This window comes from Corythoichthys intestinalis, chromosome 1, assembly GCF_030265065.1.
Source record: "Corythoichthys intestinalis isolate RoL2023-P3 chromosome 1, ASM3026506v1, whole genome shotgun sequence".
Classification (NCBI taxonomy): domain Eukaryota; kingdom Metazoa; phylum Chordata; class Actinopteri; order Syngnathiformes; family Syngnathidae; genus Corythoichthys; species Corythoichthys intestinalis.
Window position 1 is genome coordinate 958,359 of NC_080395.1, and position 20,514 is coordinate 978,872.

Here is a 20,514-nt window from a genome sequence, read left to right on the forward strand (position 1 = left end):
TTACACACCAAGAAATTCAGGGTGCACAAAGGCTGCATCCAGGTTTTGAGCAAAATGTACGGTTTCACCAAAATTTAACCTTCCAAAAAATCCAATTTATTCCAATGGCCCCATTCATTTCTGAAGGCAAAAACATTGAATTTTTCAATTTTAAAATTGTATATCATCCTACATTTTTTCATCCAACACACATAAAAAAAAAAAAATCTAATGATTACTCCTCAGCCAATCATAAAGCCCCCCCTCAAACAGTCCACAATGTCATTGACACGGAAACATGATCATTCAATGCTTGACATCCCAGTTGAAATGGATTTGAAGTCCGTTTCGCTTAATGGCAGCGAATGAGTTAAAAAGCCAGAGTTAGGGCTTCCTTTCAATGTTTCAAACGAGTTCTTCAGAGTAAGATTTTACTAGAAACTCGTCTAAAAGGGAAGAAGCGATTGTTATTGCTCGACATCTGCCTTCCACAAAAGTGCCCATTTGGTATAAATCAATAGGAACGCTTGAGCCGCCGGCCCCGCCTCCCTCCCCGGGGTAGGGTCGGAATCGATCCCCGGCGAGGAGCGACATCATCATCCGGGGATCGGGTGACACGTGGCCCCTCCCCGTCTTCCTCCGCACATTTCACACGTAAATAAAATATGAAGACCTTATGATTCACGTCCTCGGCGACGACCTCGCACCGACACGACGAGACGCCCGACGGAACAACACGCGCACCTATGTTACGTAAGCGTCTGGACGGCTTACCGACAGACAGACGGACAAACCCTTGAAGCAGCATCAGATAATGGGATTAAGTGGGAATTACGCGCCGATTCTGCAACGCAACCTCCAAAGACGAACGCCTCCCGGGTGGAAGAACTCCCGCTCGCCTCACCTGGGTTGACCTCATTGACCTCCCGGAGGCCCCAGAGTGACCTCTCGGAGGGTGAAAAGGGAGGAGGGAATGTAGCGGTCACGTGACCAGACTTACCCTGGTTAAGCCGGGTCGGCGTCAGCTCCTCTCGTCCGAGCCGCTGTATCCTATCACAGAGAAGAGGAGAAACTTTCACCAACATGTAATTGAAACCTGTAAGCGTTCAACTTGCACCGATTTCAATCCAAAAAGAAAACAATGAATAGTTTTAACACAAAATATACACTCAATCTCAAATAGAATTCAGGCATAGAAACAAAAATAAAAGTGTGTTTAAAGTTGAGGTAGTATTATCCAAAACTTAAATGAATATATAATACCATTTCAAAGATATTTAATAATAAGACAAAAATCGAAAACTGGGGAGATGGCTGTGGGTAAATCCATAGGCAGAGTTTGACTTTTGGGGCGGTATGTTGATGACCCCAAAAGGCAGTGTCAGCATAAAAAATTAACTCACAAGAATATAATAATACGTTGACAATGATCGTTTTTTTTGTTTCCCATCATTCATGAGGGGAATTCTAAATCAGGCTGCGTAGGCAATACTTTTCGCCAAGATCGTCATCCATTGAATTCGGTACGCCCGCCGGTGTCTTGCCAATGTAGTTACCCCAGTCAAAAATTGTATCCCCTGGGTAGAGCCATATGGAGGTAGATTTGTGTCTTTATTATTCAATCAAAAAATGTTGCTTCAATAAAAATTAAAAAAATTAAGTTGCTTCAATTACAATATATATTTTCAGCCAAAAAAAGTCGCTTCATCAAATAAAACAAAATGTGTTTGATTGCAAAAATAAATTTGAAACTAAAAAAAAAAAAAAAAAACTGCATGTGAAAGTTATTTTTTTCTGATTATTTTTATTATTTTTTTTATTTATCTTTTTATTTAAGTCGTTTTTTTTTTTTTTTTTTTTTTTGTATTGATTGAAGCAACTTTTTGGTTGGGGTAATGCTGATTTGTGTTTAGGTCACATTTTGGCTGGGGCATTTTTCTCTATTATTCCATCAAAAAAATAAGTTGCTTCAAAAAAATATAGATTTTCAAAAAGAAAAATCACTTCAATAAAAAAAAAAAGAAAATGTTCAATCATAGAATTGAATGCGAAAAAATATTTGAGATTGAAAAATTTGAACACTTAATTTTTCATTGAAAAAGTTTTTCTTTGATTGAAGCAATCCTTTTTGTGTTTGGGCCATATTATGATTAGGACATTCGCATCCAAATCATTCAATCCCCCAAAAAGTTGCTTCAATCAAAAAAAAAAAAAAAAAAAAAAAAATCAATCAAAGAATACTTACATATATATATATTTTTTAAATTATATGCAACACAAATGACTGTCTAAGGTGCTCTAAAAATAATTTCGACCCATTATAAAAATGTTTTTTTGTTCATTTAATTCATTTTTGTTGCAGTTTTATTGCTTTACAACTTTTATATATATGTAGGTAAGTCAATTACATGAAATGACACTTTTCAGCCACCAGGGCCCTGGCCCCCCCTAAAATCCGATTATGGTTAAATCTTCAATAAATGCACAAGTTTACATTGAATTTTTAGACAGCTTTCTTATCCCTTCAATTGAAAATATGTCTCATTTTCCAAGATGACGATGCAGCATGCCAAAGAGCTAAAGCATTCATTGGAGAAAGACTCATCCAGTCAATGTCATGGCCTGAAAATAGCCCAGATCTCAACCCTATTGAAAACCTGTGGTGGAAATGGGGAAAAAAATTGTCCACAGTAAGGCTCCGACCTGCAAGGATGATCTGGCAACTGCAATCAAAGAGAGTTGGCACCAAATTGATGAAGAATAGTGTTCAAGTCCATACCTCAGAGACTGCAAGCCAGAGGTGGTGCTACTAAATACTAGAGATGTGTTTTGATTATTTCTGTTTGTTTCTCGTGATTCCATATATATTTCCCTGCACTTGCTCTATAATAAAAACATTTACTGACCACCACAATGTTTTTTATTCATTTCTTTTAGTGTTTCTGAATGCTAAAGAGTTGCTCTTTTGAACTAATTCATTATTTTTCAAGCTTTTTATCTCAGTTTATTCTACGTGATTAAATGTCTGAGTGAGTGCTCGTCTGAGACTGGTGATTCCATACGTTTTGCTAGGGGTTGTACACGATCATGGGAATTTTGTGTTCATGAAGCGAGATGTGGAACCAAGACAGTGCCACCACAAAGCAATAACAGGTACAATAATGTTCAATTGGCAACAATTCTGTGTGTTGCGTCACAGCGGCGACATTCATGGCGTTGCTAAATGTAGCTATACAACGATAAAGAAATGGAAAACCAACATTTATCTTCAAGTCACACATGGGCTTTTTCCCCCAAATGCATGGGCTATGCATGTTTTTGTTCGTTTGTTTACAGGTGGAACACTTATTTTGATGGACATATATCGATACTACGTGCATTCTACATTGATGATGGAAGGCTCGATTTATGCTCGACCTTGACTAATTTTTTTCTTAAAATTTTATAAATTGTTAATTATTGACCTGTTTTGCACTTGCAGTGATTATAAATAAAACAACTTGAACAGACAGCACATGGGACACTTAAGTGCAGACTTGGGATAACGAGACAATTGGGCACAGGTGGGTGACACAAGAGGCAGCGGACTGGTCAACACACAAGGAGCAGGCACGACAGGTGAAATCAATGGGTAATCACACGGACAAGAAACACTAGGGCAAAATCCTAACAAAACAAACAAGGCATGACACCTTTTCTGATAAATGCAAAATTATGAATACAACTTTATTCAAAACAGTGATATATGTATTTTGTCAAAATAATTCTTCTTGCTCAGAAAATGCATCTTTTTAATTTTTAGTGTCAATCTTAATCAGTTAAAAATTAAACAAAAACAAAAAAAAAGACGCTCCCACCATTTTTTACGGCCGCCTGCAGCATCCTGGTCACATGACCCGACATGACTGTTTGCGTTGTAGATTTACCAGCCATTAAACAACATTTTGACACTTCATCCTTTTTTTTATATTTTTTTATGACTTCCAGCCTCGTTTAATCAGATTTTGCTGCTGACTCGGGGAAAAACATTCACCACACGACCTAAGAATCTTCCGGAAGCTTTGCTGACACACACACCTGAGAAGTGGCATGATATGATGACATCACTAAGGATGCTCGTAATTCTTCACTGATAAGCCCCTCCCCCTTTATGCCTCATTCTCCCCACATACACACACACGCTGGGATAAGTCAAAAGGAAATTGATGCCCGTGTTTTGTCGGACCACCTGTTCACCCTGGATACAAGTCTAGCGGCCCGCTAAGGGTTAACACTTCTGTGGGAGCGAGCCAAGATTGTGTGTGTGTGTGTGTCCTGTCTGAAGCGTGCCCCAGGAGTGGCAGACTGGCACAGGCTGGAGGAGAAAGGAGGCACAACCTGCTGATTGACCCCCCTTCTTCCACTCACCATTACTAACCCCCACAGCCACACACACTTACTTTTCTTCCACCGTTGATGGAGACACCCGATATTACCAAACCATCACACACGTGCACACTGGCGTTGCCACAAATTATTCTGATAGACAATCAATCATCGATTATATTTGCAATTCGTCTACCAATTGTCATGTAGGGCAATCACATTATTTGCCATAATGTTGACATTTTTTCCTGCAAATGTGCCATGGAACCAAAAACAATGCAGCAATAAATCTTACATACCGTAATTTTCGGACTATAAGCCGCTACTTTTTTCCTTCATTTTGAATCCAGCGGCTTATAGTCCTATGCGGCTTATTTGTTGATTTATTTGGGTTATTAGGTAACACTTTATTTGACAGCAGCGTTATAAGACAGTCATAATTATGACATGACACAATTATGGGCATTACTGAATGCTTATGACAGATGTCATTAAGTCTCATCCAGCAAATTGTGTCACTAACTCCATTTATGTCCAGCTCGGATCTTTTACATCTATTCAAAAGTGAGATAATTTGCTAGATAACACTAAATGACATCTGTTATACAGTAAGCATTCATTAATGCTCATGACAGTGTCATGTCATAATTATGATTGTCTAATGACAGTATTATGGCGCCACTGTCAAATAAAGTGTTACCAAATACCATAACTAGCAATGAATTAGGGCTGCAGCTATCGAATATTTTAGTAATCGAGTAATCGACTGAAAAGTCTATCGATTAATCGAGTAATCCGATAAAACAAATATATTTTTAGGTGAAGAGCAATTATAGATATACATGAGAAAACAAGACATTTTATTATTTTCAGTCAATCAATGTCTTCATTTTTGATGTATATTGTTGAAAACAGCCAATAATTGCATCTCAGATGTAACTAGAATAAAAAAAAAAGACTAATTCACTGCTTTCACTCAAAAAACCTTTAGATCTTATTTTTAAAAAGTATATATATATAAACACACCTAAAAATGCCTTTACGCTTGATAACACACATCACTTAAAAGTTAGGATTTTTTCCCACGTTTTTCAATTGAATTTCTATTTGTGTCAAGCCATTTTTAAGTTCTAGTTAAGTTTTAAGTTAGTCTAAACTGTAAGTCCTGATAGGATTTTGAGTTTTTGCACTGTTCAAAATAAATGTATGATACAGGCTGTATTGGAGCACATTAGGGACTAGTGCTACTTGGTGTTTTATCCAGCAATGACTACTGAGCTAAAATTGATAGTTAGCATTATTGAGTTTTTATTTGACACCCTCATCACTCCGCAACGCTATGTTATGTTAAAGCCTGTATGTAAGACACGTTAGCCACGCATTGAAAGTGGTCTTAATTAATTGAAACCTAGCCCTCCGCAGTGCTAACGTAAGGTGAGCTAGTAGTGACAGTAACGTTAATCTTATATATTAGCGCTTAGCGCTGTACTGCTTTAAGATGGCGGCTGTTTGCTAACGCTGCCCAGACGCGGCCTAGTCTGTCATTGTGCATCTAGTTCAACATACATGTGATCTCTGTGAGACTCATTGGACGCTACCTGCAACTAACGCAGCATGTGCGGGCTAGTATTTAGCAACGTCGGCGTCGTTTGTAGCGGTTGTCGGCTGCAGTAAGTTTTTTTTTTTGCTTCTTGCTCTTCGCACGTGACATCAGCACGTTGTCCCGCATTAAAAGTAGTCCGAGCAAAACGTGATGCTTAGAGCTGTCAAAATAAACGATTACTCGAGGTGAATAAAATTACTCGGATCAGTTTTTAAACTCGAGTTGCTTGAGTATTCGTTTCAGCTCTACAATGAATGAAACAACTGGAACAGTAACCGAAGAAATAATTGGCACAGAACATGAATTTTGATTGTTATTTACATCTGTAGTGCTGCAATGCATGCTAGGAGGCATGTTTAATGACAATAGTGTTGACAGCAGGGTTTGACTGTATCCCACAACGGAGCGGTGATGGCCAAATGAAGCTTCTTGAAGCATTGACACTTTGCAGCCAATTGGTTCAAAGCTTCATCGTGGTTCATTTGGTTTTATGACAGTGGTATGATGCCGCTGTCAAATAAAGTGTTACCGGTTAATATCTTTTGGTGTACATATCCCATAACACAGTGAGGACAGCTGCGGCTTATAGTCCAGTGCTGCCTATCTATGAACAAATATCATTTTCGTGTCAAATTTGGTGGGTAGTGGCTTATAGTCAGGTGCGCCTTATAGTGCGAAAATTATGGTTCTCTAACTATAAGCAAAAAATGCCACAACACTACAATTTTCAACTCTATATTGATACTCAGAAAAATACTCAATGCTACATTGATAAAAAAAAAAGTCTTTCGGTATTGCTCTATTGATAATCATCATTTAAAGGAATATAAAATTCTCAAAAATTCCCCATAATCAACAGGATCTGACCCGGAAATGCACCATATCAAGGGAAGGAACCAATGAACATGACCCGACCCCCCAAAAAAAAAAAAAAAATTAAACATCTACAGGAAATGATCCAAAATGTCCGGAAAATGAACCAAGAATGTGCTAAAATCCTCAGAGAGCGACCCAAAATCAACATATAGTGACCCCAGAGTCTCTTCAGGTTTCAACTGGCCAAATTTAAGACATTTTAAGCAAAAAAAAAAAAACGTAAAAAAAGACTTGAAGGAAAATGAGAGGTATGTTCCGCTTTGTAGCTACGTTTTGGCGTCCTCAGAAATATAACTTTTAAAAGTGAGACTGACGTTGCAGCATGTTTTAATTAAAGTAATGTCAATTGATTTTTGAGAACTTTAAAAATCGTATTTAAGACCTTTTGTAAGATTTGAGGAGACTGAGACATTTTAAAGCCAAATTATTGAAATTATATTATTATATTATAATATTAAATTCAAATTATTGCATTGAAGACATTTTTAAGACCCCGCAAGTACCCTGGAAACTGTAAGTGCCAAAAAAAATCAACAGAGAGTGACCGGGAAATGCACCAAATAAATAGTAAGTAACCGATGAGCATGGCATGACCCGGAAATGCTCTAAAATCAACAGGAAATGATCCAAAATGTACAGAAAGTGAACCAGGAATGTTCTAAAATGATCAGCGATTGACCCAAAACCAACATATAGTGAGCCTTAAGTGCCACAAAACCAACAGAAAGTGACCAGAAATCAACAGAAAGTGAATTCGGAAATGCACCACATCAACAGGCAGTGATCAGTGAACATGACAATCCACTTTAATCAACAGGAAATGTACAGGATGTGACCCAAAATCCACTATCAAAACCAACAGAAAGAGACGGGAAATCAGCAGAAAGTGACCCAGAATTCCACCACATCCACAGGAAGTGACCAATGAACCTACAAAATAAAAATCAACTGAAAATTAGGGCTGTCAAAATTATCGCGTTAACAGGCGGTAATCAATTTTTTTAATTAATCCGTTAAAATATTTGACGCAATTAACGCACATGCCCCACTCAGATTAAAATGACAGCACAGTGCAATGTGCATTTGTTACTTGTGTTTTTTTGGAGTTTTGTCGCCCTCTGTTGGCGCTTGGGTGCGACTGATTTTATGGGCTTCAGCACCCATGAGCATTGTGTAATTATTAGTTACTACTAGTTAATTTTTTTGATTGAAAATTTTACAAATTGTATTAAAACAAAAACATTAAGAGGGGTTTTAATATAAATTTTTTATAACTTGTACTAACATTTATCTTTTAAGAACTACAAGTCTTTCTATCCATGGATCGCTTTAACAGAATGTTAATAATGTTAATGCCATCTTGTTGATTTATTGTTATAATAAACAAATACAGTACTTATTTACCGTATGTTGAAAGTATATATCCATCTTGTGTCTTATCTTTCCATTCCAACAATAATTTACAGAAAAATATTAATGAATTGCGATTAATTACGATTAATTAATTTTTAAGCTGTAATTGACTCGATTAAAAATTTTAATCGTTTGACAGCCCTACTGAAAGTGATTCAAAATGTACACAAAACCCAAAAATTTCCAGTGGCCATTAACCAGGGCCAGCCCGGCCTATACCCAGACTATGCAGCTGCTTAGGGCCCCTGACCACTAGGGGGCCCCCAATTTGGCAATTGTTTAATTTATATTCTATTTTGTTAACTACAGTTTGCTTTATTTGACTTTTGTGAGTTTTGATATTTGATTACAAGCTTGAAAAAAAAAAAAGTTATTCCTTAACATCTTTGAAGTTCTTTGAAGTTTGAAGTATGCAGTGAAACAAAATCTGATTAATATACAAAATATGGACGTATGGGTTGGATTGCATGTATTGGTGATGAAATGGTGGGCGAAAAATATGGGCACCTTTGCATTATTTTGCTTAGGGCACTAAATGGCCTGGGCCGGCCCTGCCAGTAACTACCAGAAATTAACAATGAAGTGAATACAAATTAAATCATTGTCTTTCAATGCCATTGACAGAGGCCATTTTGACTGTGACTGTGTGTGTTTGACCTGTGGTTATGTGGGCACTTGCCCGTGCTGTGCGGAGTATAGCCTAAATAATTGTAAATTGTTGTCATAACATTTATATATTATCTGAAATTGAGGCTTCTTGGTCCCACAGCATGGCAAGTAGGCATTTACGTGTTGTTTTCAGCAACATTTTCTGCTTATAAATGAATGAAATATTTATTGTCATCATCATTGGTATCATTGACAATTATTGACAATTACAAAATGTGATATGATTTGCCCGAAGGAACCGAAGAAGAAGATAAAGGCAGACTGGAGGAAGCATATGCTTATCAGTTTCCCATCCCCCATACAACTAAAGACGCACAATCAGACATGGTACAGTTACATACATCACGTGGCCACAAGCTGTACAATAACACAATCAACAATCGGGGTTTACAAAAACTCAGCGTCCAGTCAAGCAGCTCGATTGCGGTTGTTGACACAGCAGCGTCTTGCACAAGATTAGTGGTCTGAATTTCTTATGTTCCGAGACCTGGGCCCGTCTCGTCATCCCTGCGCTGTCATATGTACTTTGCGTTCCGGAACCTTATGATTTACAAATTAAGCACTTATTGGATGTTTAGCGCAGTCACTGGCACCCAATAAGTTAAAGGAAAATGCAAAAACATCCTTCATTACTTTCATATAAACTTGAAGTGTTTTCAAAGTACGTGCACCGCAAATATTTAATTGCAGGGCACAAAAGAAATGGGACACCACCACTGTTATTTGAGACTTGACAAGTGCTTGCACGCCTCCACTCTGTTTTCTACTTGGACGGCGTCCATTGACTTCACGCTAACTTCCTAATCTGGAAACTCGGGGGGCACGTTGGGCAGGGCAAGTACCCGGCGGGTGGGACGTTTTAGGCCAGGTGACCTTTGTGTGTCATTGCGCCGCCTCACACCTCGCCCGGGGCGAACGGGAAGGAGCGTAGCGACTTTACACCTGCCGCCAAGCGGGAAGCTTGGCTTGAGGGGCTCTACAATCGACTTGAGTTGGAAAGCAGGAATTTCATGACCAGTTCACAATATTGATACACGTGTTGTATGAGCTACCGCAGACATGTCCAAAGTCCGGCCCGGGGGCCAAATGCGGCCCGTGGTCAAATTTCATCCGGCCCCCAGCAGCCTCTGTCATAAAATCAATAACATCTGGCCCGCACACAGACTTAATAAATTGGTCAGCAGTACTGCCACCAGCATATGAAGTAGCTTACACACTAAATGCTGCTCCTCATTTACCCACTAAAAGGCAGCAGCACTCTAAGCAACATTACCCCGTGTGTATCTTTACTCCCAATTTTCTAAAATGGCGACAATCAACAAAAAAAGTTGACTCCGAAAGGCCGACGCTTCAAGGATAGGTGGAAATTGGACTATTTCTTCACTAGAATACGCAACAAACTGTGTCTGCCTCATTTGCAAAGAGACAGTCGCTGTTTTTAAAGAGTTCAATGTGAGGCGATATTACCAAACAAGACACGCTGACATGTACGACAAGATTTCAGGGAGGATACGCAGCGAGACATTTAAGCAACTTGAAGATAGTTTAATTTCACAGCAGCAGGGATATTTCGCATGAGCCCGAGAGTTGAAAGAACGCCACAAGGCTAGTTGCAAGATTGTTGAAATTATTAATTTTAAAAAATAATGAAGCAAATGTGACACATAGAAAGGCTTGCTAAAATTTGCTTACATTGTTCTATGTAAAGGTCATCGGCCCCCCACATTTTTAACACACCAAATCTGGCCCCCTTTCCAAAAAGTTTGGACACCCCTGAGCTACCGTATGATGAATCAGGACGGGTCCGTCTTGCGTGCAAGGCTAGTTGTAGTGTAAACAGCTCCTAAATCGTGAGGTGGGATGTCGAAGGAAAACAAGCGTTTGATATCAATTCAGACATCTTGAGACAAGTTTTTATCCAACCCGAAGCAGAGGCAAGGACAGAAAGAAGCGTTTTTTTTTTTTTGATGCGATGCCTTCCTCCACCAGCTAAGATAAATCAAGCCCACCTGGCTGGTTGAAAAAAGGGGCGCGCCAATAGCATGGAGGTGGCAGGCCGCGTCTCACCCGGGGCTAGTTGTCAGTGAAGGATCTCCTGTCTTGTCTCGTCGCCGGCGCGCTGCGGGCCAACACGTCGCCGCCATTGTGACGGATGTTTGAGCGCCTCCCGTGCGGCGGGGCGGCGGGGGGGAGGCGCACCGGTGACACCCGTCATATTTCAAACAGGAGGTCTGAGCGAGAAATGAAGATTGATGCGCCGGAGCCGACGCCCATCCGATACATATATTATCATTTGGGCATCCATATGCATGCGCACGTGCGCGTGCGGCGGCCGACGTGGGCGCCCGCCGCACGTGCGCGTTATTAGAGCCATGTGATCTAATTGCATTTGATGTGCAAATAAACAGGGAATGAGTCCATCTCCTGGCGCGGCAGACAGACGTGATGGACGAGCGCATTAGCGGCGGGGACAACATTAGATTTGCTCAAAATTATTGATCTTTTGTTTGCCAGCCAAGTCGGCCATAAATAACGGGCGCACGGGAGATGTGACTCATTATCGCCGTGCCAAAAGCCCGACAGACCTCCGTCAAGCCCCTCCATGCGCGCACCTCGACACCCCCGTACCTGCTAAGCTTTCTTTTATTTCCATCAGTACAAACCAATTTGGTATACACCCAACGTTGTTTAACCTTTATTACAAGGTGAAATTTTGATGTAAACGGAGGCAACGTGTACAAATGTTGATATTGATTGATGAAGATTAACATTTTTAGGGGCAAAGGCAGAAACAAGGTTTTGGATGTAAAGTAAGTGAGGTTAGCGCACATGCTGGTCGCCCTACCCAAGATGGCTGCATTTGTCGCCCTTTCAAAGGTGATAATAGACATGTCCAATAATCCTTCTGCTGGCCACTCTCCCACTTCAAATGGATTGGACGTCTTGCGCTGTCAATGGCATACAACCGCAATGGCTTATTTATAGGTCCTAACAAAAAATCAGTCAGGAAGCTGCTGCTGATAGAGAATGCCGATCTCATTGGATTAATATACTGAAGATGCTTGCTGGTTTCATTTTTGGCTAAAAAAAATAAAACTCCAATGAAGTCATTGGCTGATAGACGTGCAATCATGTGCCTCTCAAAAACTAAGCTGAGTGCTGAAATTGCTCGTGCCGGTCGAAGTTACACTCTTGGTCAATATTCATTTACAAATAGCAGGAACTTGTAGGACATGTCAGACTATGCCAGTGGTTCTTAACCTTTCTAAAGGTACCGAACTCCACAAATTTCAAATGTGGATTCACCGAACCCTTCAGAATTGGATAATAAACTTTTTTTTTTTTTTTTGTCCAAATTAAAAACCAATATATTAAGCTAGCAAGCTAATAACTTAAATAGCAAATTATAGCAAATTCCTGTTGAAAATTCTTCTCATTTTGACAGCATGTTTTATAAACACCTCAAAATTTGAGACCACGCTGCCCATTGGGCTGTTGTATTCCCTCATACCAAGTGGGAGTCAACCTTCCACTGAGCAAACCAGTTCCTCCTCCCATCAGATTGAGGAATAGCAGTTTAAAATTAGATTAAGACTTTAAATTGGAAGAGACCCAGTGCAGAACCTGGTTTAATAAGCAACTGTATGAAAATAGGGCTCTGCATTTCTTTACCTTTGACGAACCCCTTAGACTTATTCACCGAACCATGGGGTTCAATCGAACCCAGGTTAAGAACCACTGCACGATGCAGTATGACAAGTAGGGGTGGGTACCTCAAGATACGATAGGGTTTGAGATACAAAGCAATATATCAATACATTGGTCAGGAAATCATTCTAGGATATTCTACAAAACAACTAATAAACACAAAACAAGCTATTTTCATACCTCTGCTGTGAATTGGAATTTAGCTCTAGTAAACGTCCAATCAGTTTAAGCTGGGAGGGTGGCAGTGAATGAACATTTGTTCATTCCTCCCACTTCAAACGAATTGGATGTCCAGGACGGTCAATAGCAACAAATTAGTTTAATTTGGGCACATTTTAGGCCTTTTACCGTTGATTTTTAGTAACTTCATGTTGATTTTGGAACATTTATGGGTTGGTAGCTGGAGTTGTCCTTGGACCGAAGTGTCAGCGGTTCGATTCCCGGCTACAACTGCCCACTGTCGAAGTGGCCTTGGGCAAGGCACTGAGCTCTAATTTGCCCCCAGTGGGTTGACAGCGCATTGCATGGCAACAGCATCATTGGTGTGTGAATGTGCGCGTAAATGTGTGCTAATGTAAAGCGCTTTGGGCATTGTAATAAGTGTATAGATAAATGCGCTATAAAAGTACTGTCCATTTACTTCCGGTTGAGGTAAGGGCAGTGCTTCTCAATTATTTTCTGGTACGCCCCCCCAAGGAAGACGTAAATATTTTGCGCCCCCCCCCCAAAGCTCTCTGCCGCCACTGTAAATCGTATCATTTGTCTATAAAATTATTATTATAAGTATGCATCTGCCTAACATTGTGTCCTTTTATCTATTAAAGAAAAAACAATAAAATAAATGAACTTAGAATAAAGTACTTTATTAACATTGTTTTGTTTGTAACAGAAAAGACTTAACACGCATCAATTTGCCAGAATTAAAAAAAAAAAATCACATCCAAATTGTAAAAATACACTCAAGGTACATTTTTGACCATTTGATACTGAAAAAATAAAATGTAATAAAATCAGTAAATAATAAAAAAAAGAAAATCAAATTGATTAGAAACATTAACTCGTGAGGACAATATGCCAAAAACAAATTTACCGAAAAAAACTAAACTCAATAGAAGAAAAAAAAAAAAAGAAAAAGAGTGTCTTTGGACAAAATGACAGTTTTTATTTTCGCTGCTCACAGTATCATCTCATTTGCAAAATTGTGGGGTTATTTAGCACTGAGCATGCTAACAGTGCTCACTAGTTTACTGATACAACACGGACAAAGCGGGACGATTGTTGGCAATATTCGCCACGTTTTTGCTGAAAAACAATCAGGCGGCTTATCAATGAGATTGGGGTCTAATGTCTGCAAGTGGCGTCTTAATTGATCTGGCTTCCGGCTGTCCGCTATAATCATTTTTAGACACAGTAAACAGTGGTCTTTCGTCACCTCCCACTGTATTAAAAGTCAAAGCCAAAAGGCTAACGGCCCGAAAAAAGCGCATTTGTCGGCTGAGGGAGAACCGTAGGTGAGGGCGGTCGTCGTGACGATCCCAAGCTGAAAACGGCACTTCTCGGGCGGACACATGACAACCGGAGAAGATAGTGGGTCGCTGCGTGAGTCCGGTCGGAAAACGGCTTTCGGAAACGGCGCACAGCTCTTCTTCATATCTCTTTTCCGTGTGCTCTTGCTTAGCTCAAAAATACTGCGCGCAGTCAGAAAATGAGTGCGCCACTGCCACCCATTATTTGAGAAGTACTGGGTTAGGGTTTGGGTTAGGATCTCCCAAAATGAATATGTGAAGACTCCAACTCGGGTTAAGGTTAGGTTAGGGTTTAGGGTCTAACCCTAACCCAACTGACCTGTAGGAGCCCCAACGATATTTCGATTCTTGGCAGGAGCATATCGATAACCTTTTGGGACACAAAGTATCACGATACATCACCATTTCGATATTTCATCCCACCCCTGATGACAAGCAGAAATTCGGACTCGCCAAATTTCCTGCGACGTCGTCGTGAGTTGTCCGAAGCAGTCGGTGGTATGTCACACTACACGAAGCGTCGCAACCCTCCCCCCACCACCACACACACTTCAAAATGTCGGTCACCACAGTGAACGATACTCCCCGACGTGTTTACAGGGGCTGTTTACGCAACAACTAGCCTTGCAAGCAAGACGCTCCTGTCACCCTCATTCATTCATCATACAGTACAGTATTCTCTTGCCAACCTCAAGTGTCTAACCACTTCACGGGCAGAGCAGCCAAATATTTTACTCAAGTAAGAGTACTTACTTCAAAATGATATTACTCAAGTAAGATTAGGTGAGCAGTCATCCAAAAATGTACTTAGAACAAGTAAAAAGGTATTTGAAGAAAAGAATACTCAAGACATGAGTAACATTGTGACTAACTGTTCACAATGTTTGATTTTTTTCCACTTAAACAATAGTATTTTTTTCTCAGCACAAAGTTATCTATATGAACTGTTATTAATCATACTGCACTTTGACCTATAACATAAGCCAAAAAAAAAAAAAAAAATCATTGAATTCCGGCAAGACACAAAAAATCTACAGAACTGAAACACCATTCATCCAAAGAGCATGAGTGCCCTCTAGTGGAGAAAACAGGTAGGGATGATACTACCGTAATGCACGCAATGCAAACAATGATCCAAACAAGGGAAGGATAGCTTGACTTCGTTGTTCCTCATGGAGGCTGGTCTGACAGTAGTTTTGTAGGTTATTAAGTTTAATTTTATGCTAACTCTTATGCCGGTCAGACTTTCAGTAGCAAAATTAGTAGTGTTTCCCATACTTCCACAACATTGACGTCTTTTTACGTGACTTACAGTGGCTGCTGCTGACCGAAAAAAAAAAAAAAACATCCCTCTCCGAAGTGATTTAATGAAAATAATTCATTTAATAATGTTAGGGTCTGTTCTATTATTACAACATATGGGGAGACCATCCAAATTATCAATGTAACTGAACTCCTTATCAATGGAAACACCGGGGTTTTTTGTTTTTATTTTTTGTTGCTATAAATACCAGAAAGGTGTCAAATGACCCCGATACTAAACTGACTACTTGGCTTTGTCAAAACAATAGACCACTCAAACAAACAATCAAGCACCATGTGTGAAGGAGGGGTTTCACTCTGGATGGCTGCAATTAGCATCTTGAATATTTGCAAATCCAGACTTGTTACACTTGTTAGTGTCAAAATGATAAGAGGGCCATGTGGCATGAAAGTACGATTAGCATCCAGAACTGTTGCTAAGCCAAACTGTCTAGATTTTAGAATATTGAGTGTTAGAACATCAGGGACAAATCTAATCAAGCCCTTTTACTTTGTCTTGACAAGTCCAACATTTAGTTGTCAAGGTTCACAGTTTGTTATGTTGAAGCACACAATGACAAAGAACTTTCCAAAGCAGCTCAAACAGCTGATTTGTCATAGCAAACACAACTTGAGTATACAGTACATACTAGGCAAACTGCAGCTTTTGAAATATATAAAAAGGTTGTCTGCCCGATTGCCTGCCTGAGCGGTCCACTGTCCGAAAAAGCCAGGGCAGCCCTGCCCAGCAAACACTCGAGATGTTAATTGGAGCAATCCAACCTTGTGGTTTTGCGAGTGTGAATGGGAATGACTAATAAGGACCATAGTGCTCATAAAAGATATGCTGATTAGGGTCAAATGATCCTTCTCTAGTTACAAACGTGATTTGTATCAACTGATCCACCTTGGTAGTTCTAGTGTAATGAAAATAGGGTTGTTTAAAAGTTGGTGGGGACAATTTCAGCATCCTGAAAAGTTGCTATCCAGTTATTTCTACAACTCTGATTTTTCTCTGATAGAGTGACTGGAACAGATACTTCTTTGTCACAAAAAACATTGATGAAGTTTGGTTCTTTTATGACTTTATTATGGGTGAACAGAAAAAAGTGATCAAATCTGCTGGGTCAAAAATATACATACAGCAGCGCTAATATTTGGTAACATGTCCCTTGGCTATTTTCACTTCAATTAGGCGCTTTTGGTAGCCATCCACAAGCTTGTGGTTGAATCTTTGACCACTCCTCTTGACAGAATTGGTGCAGTTCAGTTAAATTTGATGGCTTTCTGACATGGACTTGTTTCTTCAGCATTGTCCACAAGTTCTCAATGGGGTTTAAGTCAGGCCATTTGAAAACCTTAATTCTAGCCTGATTTAGCCATTCCATTACCACTTTTGATGTGTGTTTGGGGTCATTGTCCTGTTGGAACACCCAACTGCGCCCAAGACCCAATTTTCGGGCTGATGACGTTAGGTTATCTTGAAGAATTTGAAGGTAATCCTCCTTCTTCATTAGCCCATTTACTCTCTGTAAAACACCAGTTCCACTGGCAGCAAAACAGCCCCACAGCGTAATACTACCACCACCGTGCTTGACGGTAGGCATGGTGTACTTGGGGTTAAAGGCCTCACCTTTTCTTGCTGGGCATTCTGGCCAAACAGCTCGATTTTTGTTTCGTCTGACCACAGAACTTTCCTCCAGAAGGTCTTATTTTTGTCCAGGTGATCAGTAGCAAACTTCAGTCACTTTTGGAGCAAGGGCTTCCTTCTTGCACGGCAACCTCTCAGTCCATGGAGATGCAAAACACGCTTGACTGTGGACACTGACACCTGTGTTCCAGCAGCTTCTAATTCTTGGCAGATCTGCTTTTTGGTGATTCTCGGTTGAATCTTCACCCTCCTGACCAATTTTCTATCAGCAGCAGGTGATAGCTTGCGTTTTCTTCCTGATCATGGCAGAGATAAAACAGTGCCATGCACTTTATACTTACAAAGAATTGTTTGCACTGTTGCTCTTGGGACCTGCAGCTGCTTTAAAATGGCTCCAAGTGACTTTCCTGACTTGTTCAAGTCAATGATTGTTCAAGTCAATAATCACTCACAAGAAATTGCTAATTCTTGTTGCTGTATGTATATTTTTGACCTAGCAGATGTGATCACTTTTTCTGTTAACCCATAATAAAGTCATAAAAGAACCAAACTTCATGAATGTTTTTTGTGACAAAGAAGTACCTGTTCCAATCACTCTATCAGAGAAAAATCAGAGTTGTAGAAATAACTGGAAACTCAAGAGAGCTATGACATTATGTTCTTCACAAGTGTATGTAAACTTTTGACCACAACTGTACGTCCTTGGTAGAACAGTTCGTTGAGACAAGTGAAAATGGACCTGAACACCAAGATGTATAAAACGCACGCGTCTGCAAATCAAAGTATACGTATGCCATGAGTTGGTATTGACGTCAACGGAAGCTAATAAGTTAATTTGGACCTTCCAAAAATATCGATAAGCTCAATACAGATTGATAGCACAGTAATGAGATCTTGAGGTGCGCTTGATTGGACCGACAGCGTTCCGTCAAAACAGCCCTGCCCCCACTTCCTGTACGTCCCCCCGCCCCAATCCTCCTTTCATCTCCGTCACTCCAAACCAATTTAATCTGTTTTTAATCCTTTCCTCTCCTCCTCGCCGTCACTATCTGATTTCTTTAAAATTTTAATCCCGCGCCGATAACCCTCTTTTATTACAGACGCACACGCAAACATGTCCAGCTCACATTTAGTGTTTTATTTCTCTTTACCTTCTTAGCGTGGGGGGGTACACGAGTGTGTGCGGAGGGGGAATCCTTTTATCACACAATGGGTAATTTATATCCATTACCAGCGTTTTCAATCCTTTTCAGCGCGCCTGTCACTGCCTTTGGCACGCGCGTGATTAATGTGATCTAATAATAGTGCGCCATTATATTTCCTTTAGTAAAACATGTGGCAACATCCTATTCGCCGCAGTCAAATTCATTGGCCCCTTAAAATACTTCATTCGCCTTTCAGACACAAGATGGCTGGCAGACTAACAGTACTCACACACAGACGTTATGTGTTAAGCTAAGCATGGCTAACAACTGTGAATTTTGTGATTGACATTTATGTGACTTCTATGTTACATTTTGATGACAGCATTGGCTTGACATCCAAGAAGGGCTGCAGCTAGTGATTATTTAGAAAATCGATTAATCTATTAATACAGGTAGTCCCCGGTTTCTGAACGAGTTCTGTTCCTGCGCTGACGATTCCCGCGTAAGTCGGAATGAACCCTTCTGCACTTTCATTTCACAAGAGCAATAAATGCATTTAAAAATAAAATAGTTTAGCCTCAAACAATATAAAACAGATAAATGAGGATTCAAGCACAACCAATGTACAATTGGCTAGGAACGGGAATTGAAATCCGATTCCAATTCCAAGTGTTTCAAAGCCTCGACATCACAATGAAAAAGCCTTAACGATCCCTTTAACGATTCCTAAAGACGCCTGTTGTCCAGACGCATCAAACTAGCATTGCGCCAAGAACCACTCGCTCCAAAGTTTGGCTGCACTTCACCAGGAAAATGGGTGAAAATGAAAGGCTACGATGGTTTAGCACGAGCATTGCAGCCGTAAACATAACAACGGCAGCACGTAGGTTCAAACGCTCGAAAGTGTGTCTTCACTTCACGAGGAAAAATTACAACAAAGCGACTTGCAGTCAACGGCATCGGGAGGGAATACGACTGTACTGTCCTCACCGAGACGCTAAGGCTCAGTCCTGGCTGTACAGCTAGCTAAACTCCCAAATGACGATGCAGAAGACGTTGGTATAATTTGCAGACTTTATTCAACCATCACTTGAAGAGTGAAACTAAAAATAGAAACGAAACAAATCAATTTCATCCCCAATAACAAACAGGTTCGCATCAACGTAAATGAGCGATGATTAGCTACTAGCTTCCTTTATACTTTATTTGTGTTTTCAATAGCTTTAGCATTCGCGCTAGCAGCAGCCTCGTATTCGTTCAAAAAATCTGTGATGCAGTTTTAAATGGCTGCTGGGTTAGCGGTGTTCAATCAGGACGCTTTCTTTACACCTCGTGGAACTTTTGCAGTGCATGTTTTGTTGCCTGGTACACCAGACTCACCGCTGTTCCAGCTATTGAGTCTGGCCACCATTCACTCGGATACAATTTCCAGGGCGGAGCAAGCCACAGCAAACAGACAGCGGAGTGGACCAATCAGCGACGGGCAGACGTGACGTTAGTAAAATGGCGACGGCAGGACGAGGGACCTGCGCGCGGAAGTAAACATACGAAGAGAGCGGAGTTTATTCAACATGGCTAGCGCGAGACAGACTGTTGTCAATGACTCGTGTCGATGTGTTTTTGGTCATTTAAAACTGATTTTACCGTGGACTGGAACATATTCTCGGCTCTGCCGTTCACCATCTGTGTTGTTGAAGAGACGACTTTCGACGCGCAAGAGTGACGTTGCTCGTGAAGAACACGTCACGCAAATAAACGAATCTGATTTGTCGATTGATTTTGTATCTGCTCGAAAAGGCCGTAAATGGGATGGTTCCCAGACTATTTCTCTCAGTGGAGAATAGTCTGGCAGAGCCAGGCAACATGTTTTGTAGATGGCGAGAGCGTCGTTTATTTCCTTTCACACAAGGGAAAATCAACGCATGCTAGTGAGAGCACCTCAACACTGATGTGTAACACCGCCTCCTCTATGATGCTGTACTCCTCAACCCCTCCTCCCACAGGGGCTTCAGAGACGGGAGGGGTTGAGCAGGCGGCGGTGGAGAAGTGGAGAAAACTGCTTCGGTTGCGCACATTTGGAGGCTAAATCAAGTATATAATTATCGGATTGCATTATCGGTTGATTTTTTTTTTTTTTAATCTGTATTATCTGTGTGACGTCATAATTGCCATTATCGGCCGATAATTATCGGTAACCGATATTATTGTGTATCTTTAATTTATACCATGGATATTATCTGAAATTGAGGCTTCTAAGTCCCACAGCATGGCCAGTGG

At 40.4% G+C, this 20,514-nt stretch overlaps 1 protein-coding gene across 2 annotated transcripts in view; it reads right to left on the reverse strand.

Annotated features, from left to right (window-relative positions):
• The window catches only part of znf536 (zinc finger protein 536), a 542,639-nt gene that overhangs the window by 425,905 nt on the left and 96,220 nt on the right, over positions 1 to 20,514 (reverse strand). For both annotated transcript variants that reach the window (XM_057853244.1, XM_057853236.1), the window contains exon 3: positions 980 to 1,029. The gene's annotated coding sequence lies outside the window, so the exon portion shown is untranslated. The remainder of the gene's footprint in view (positions 1 to 979; positions 1,030 to 20,514) is intronic.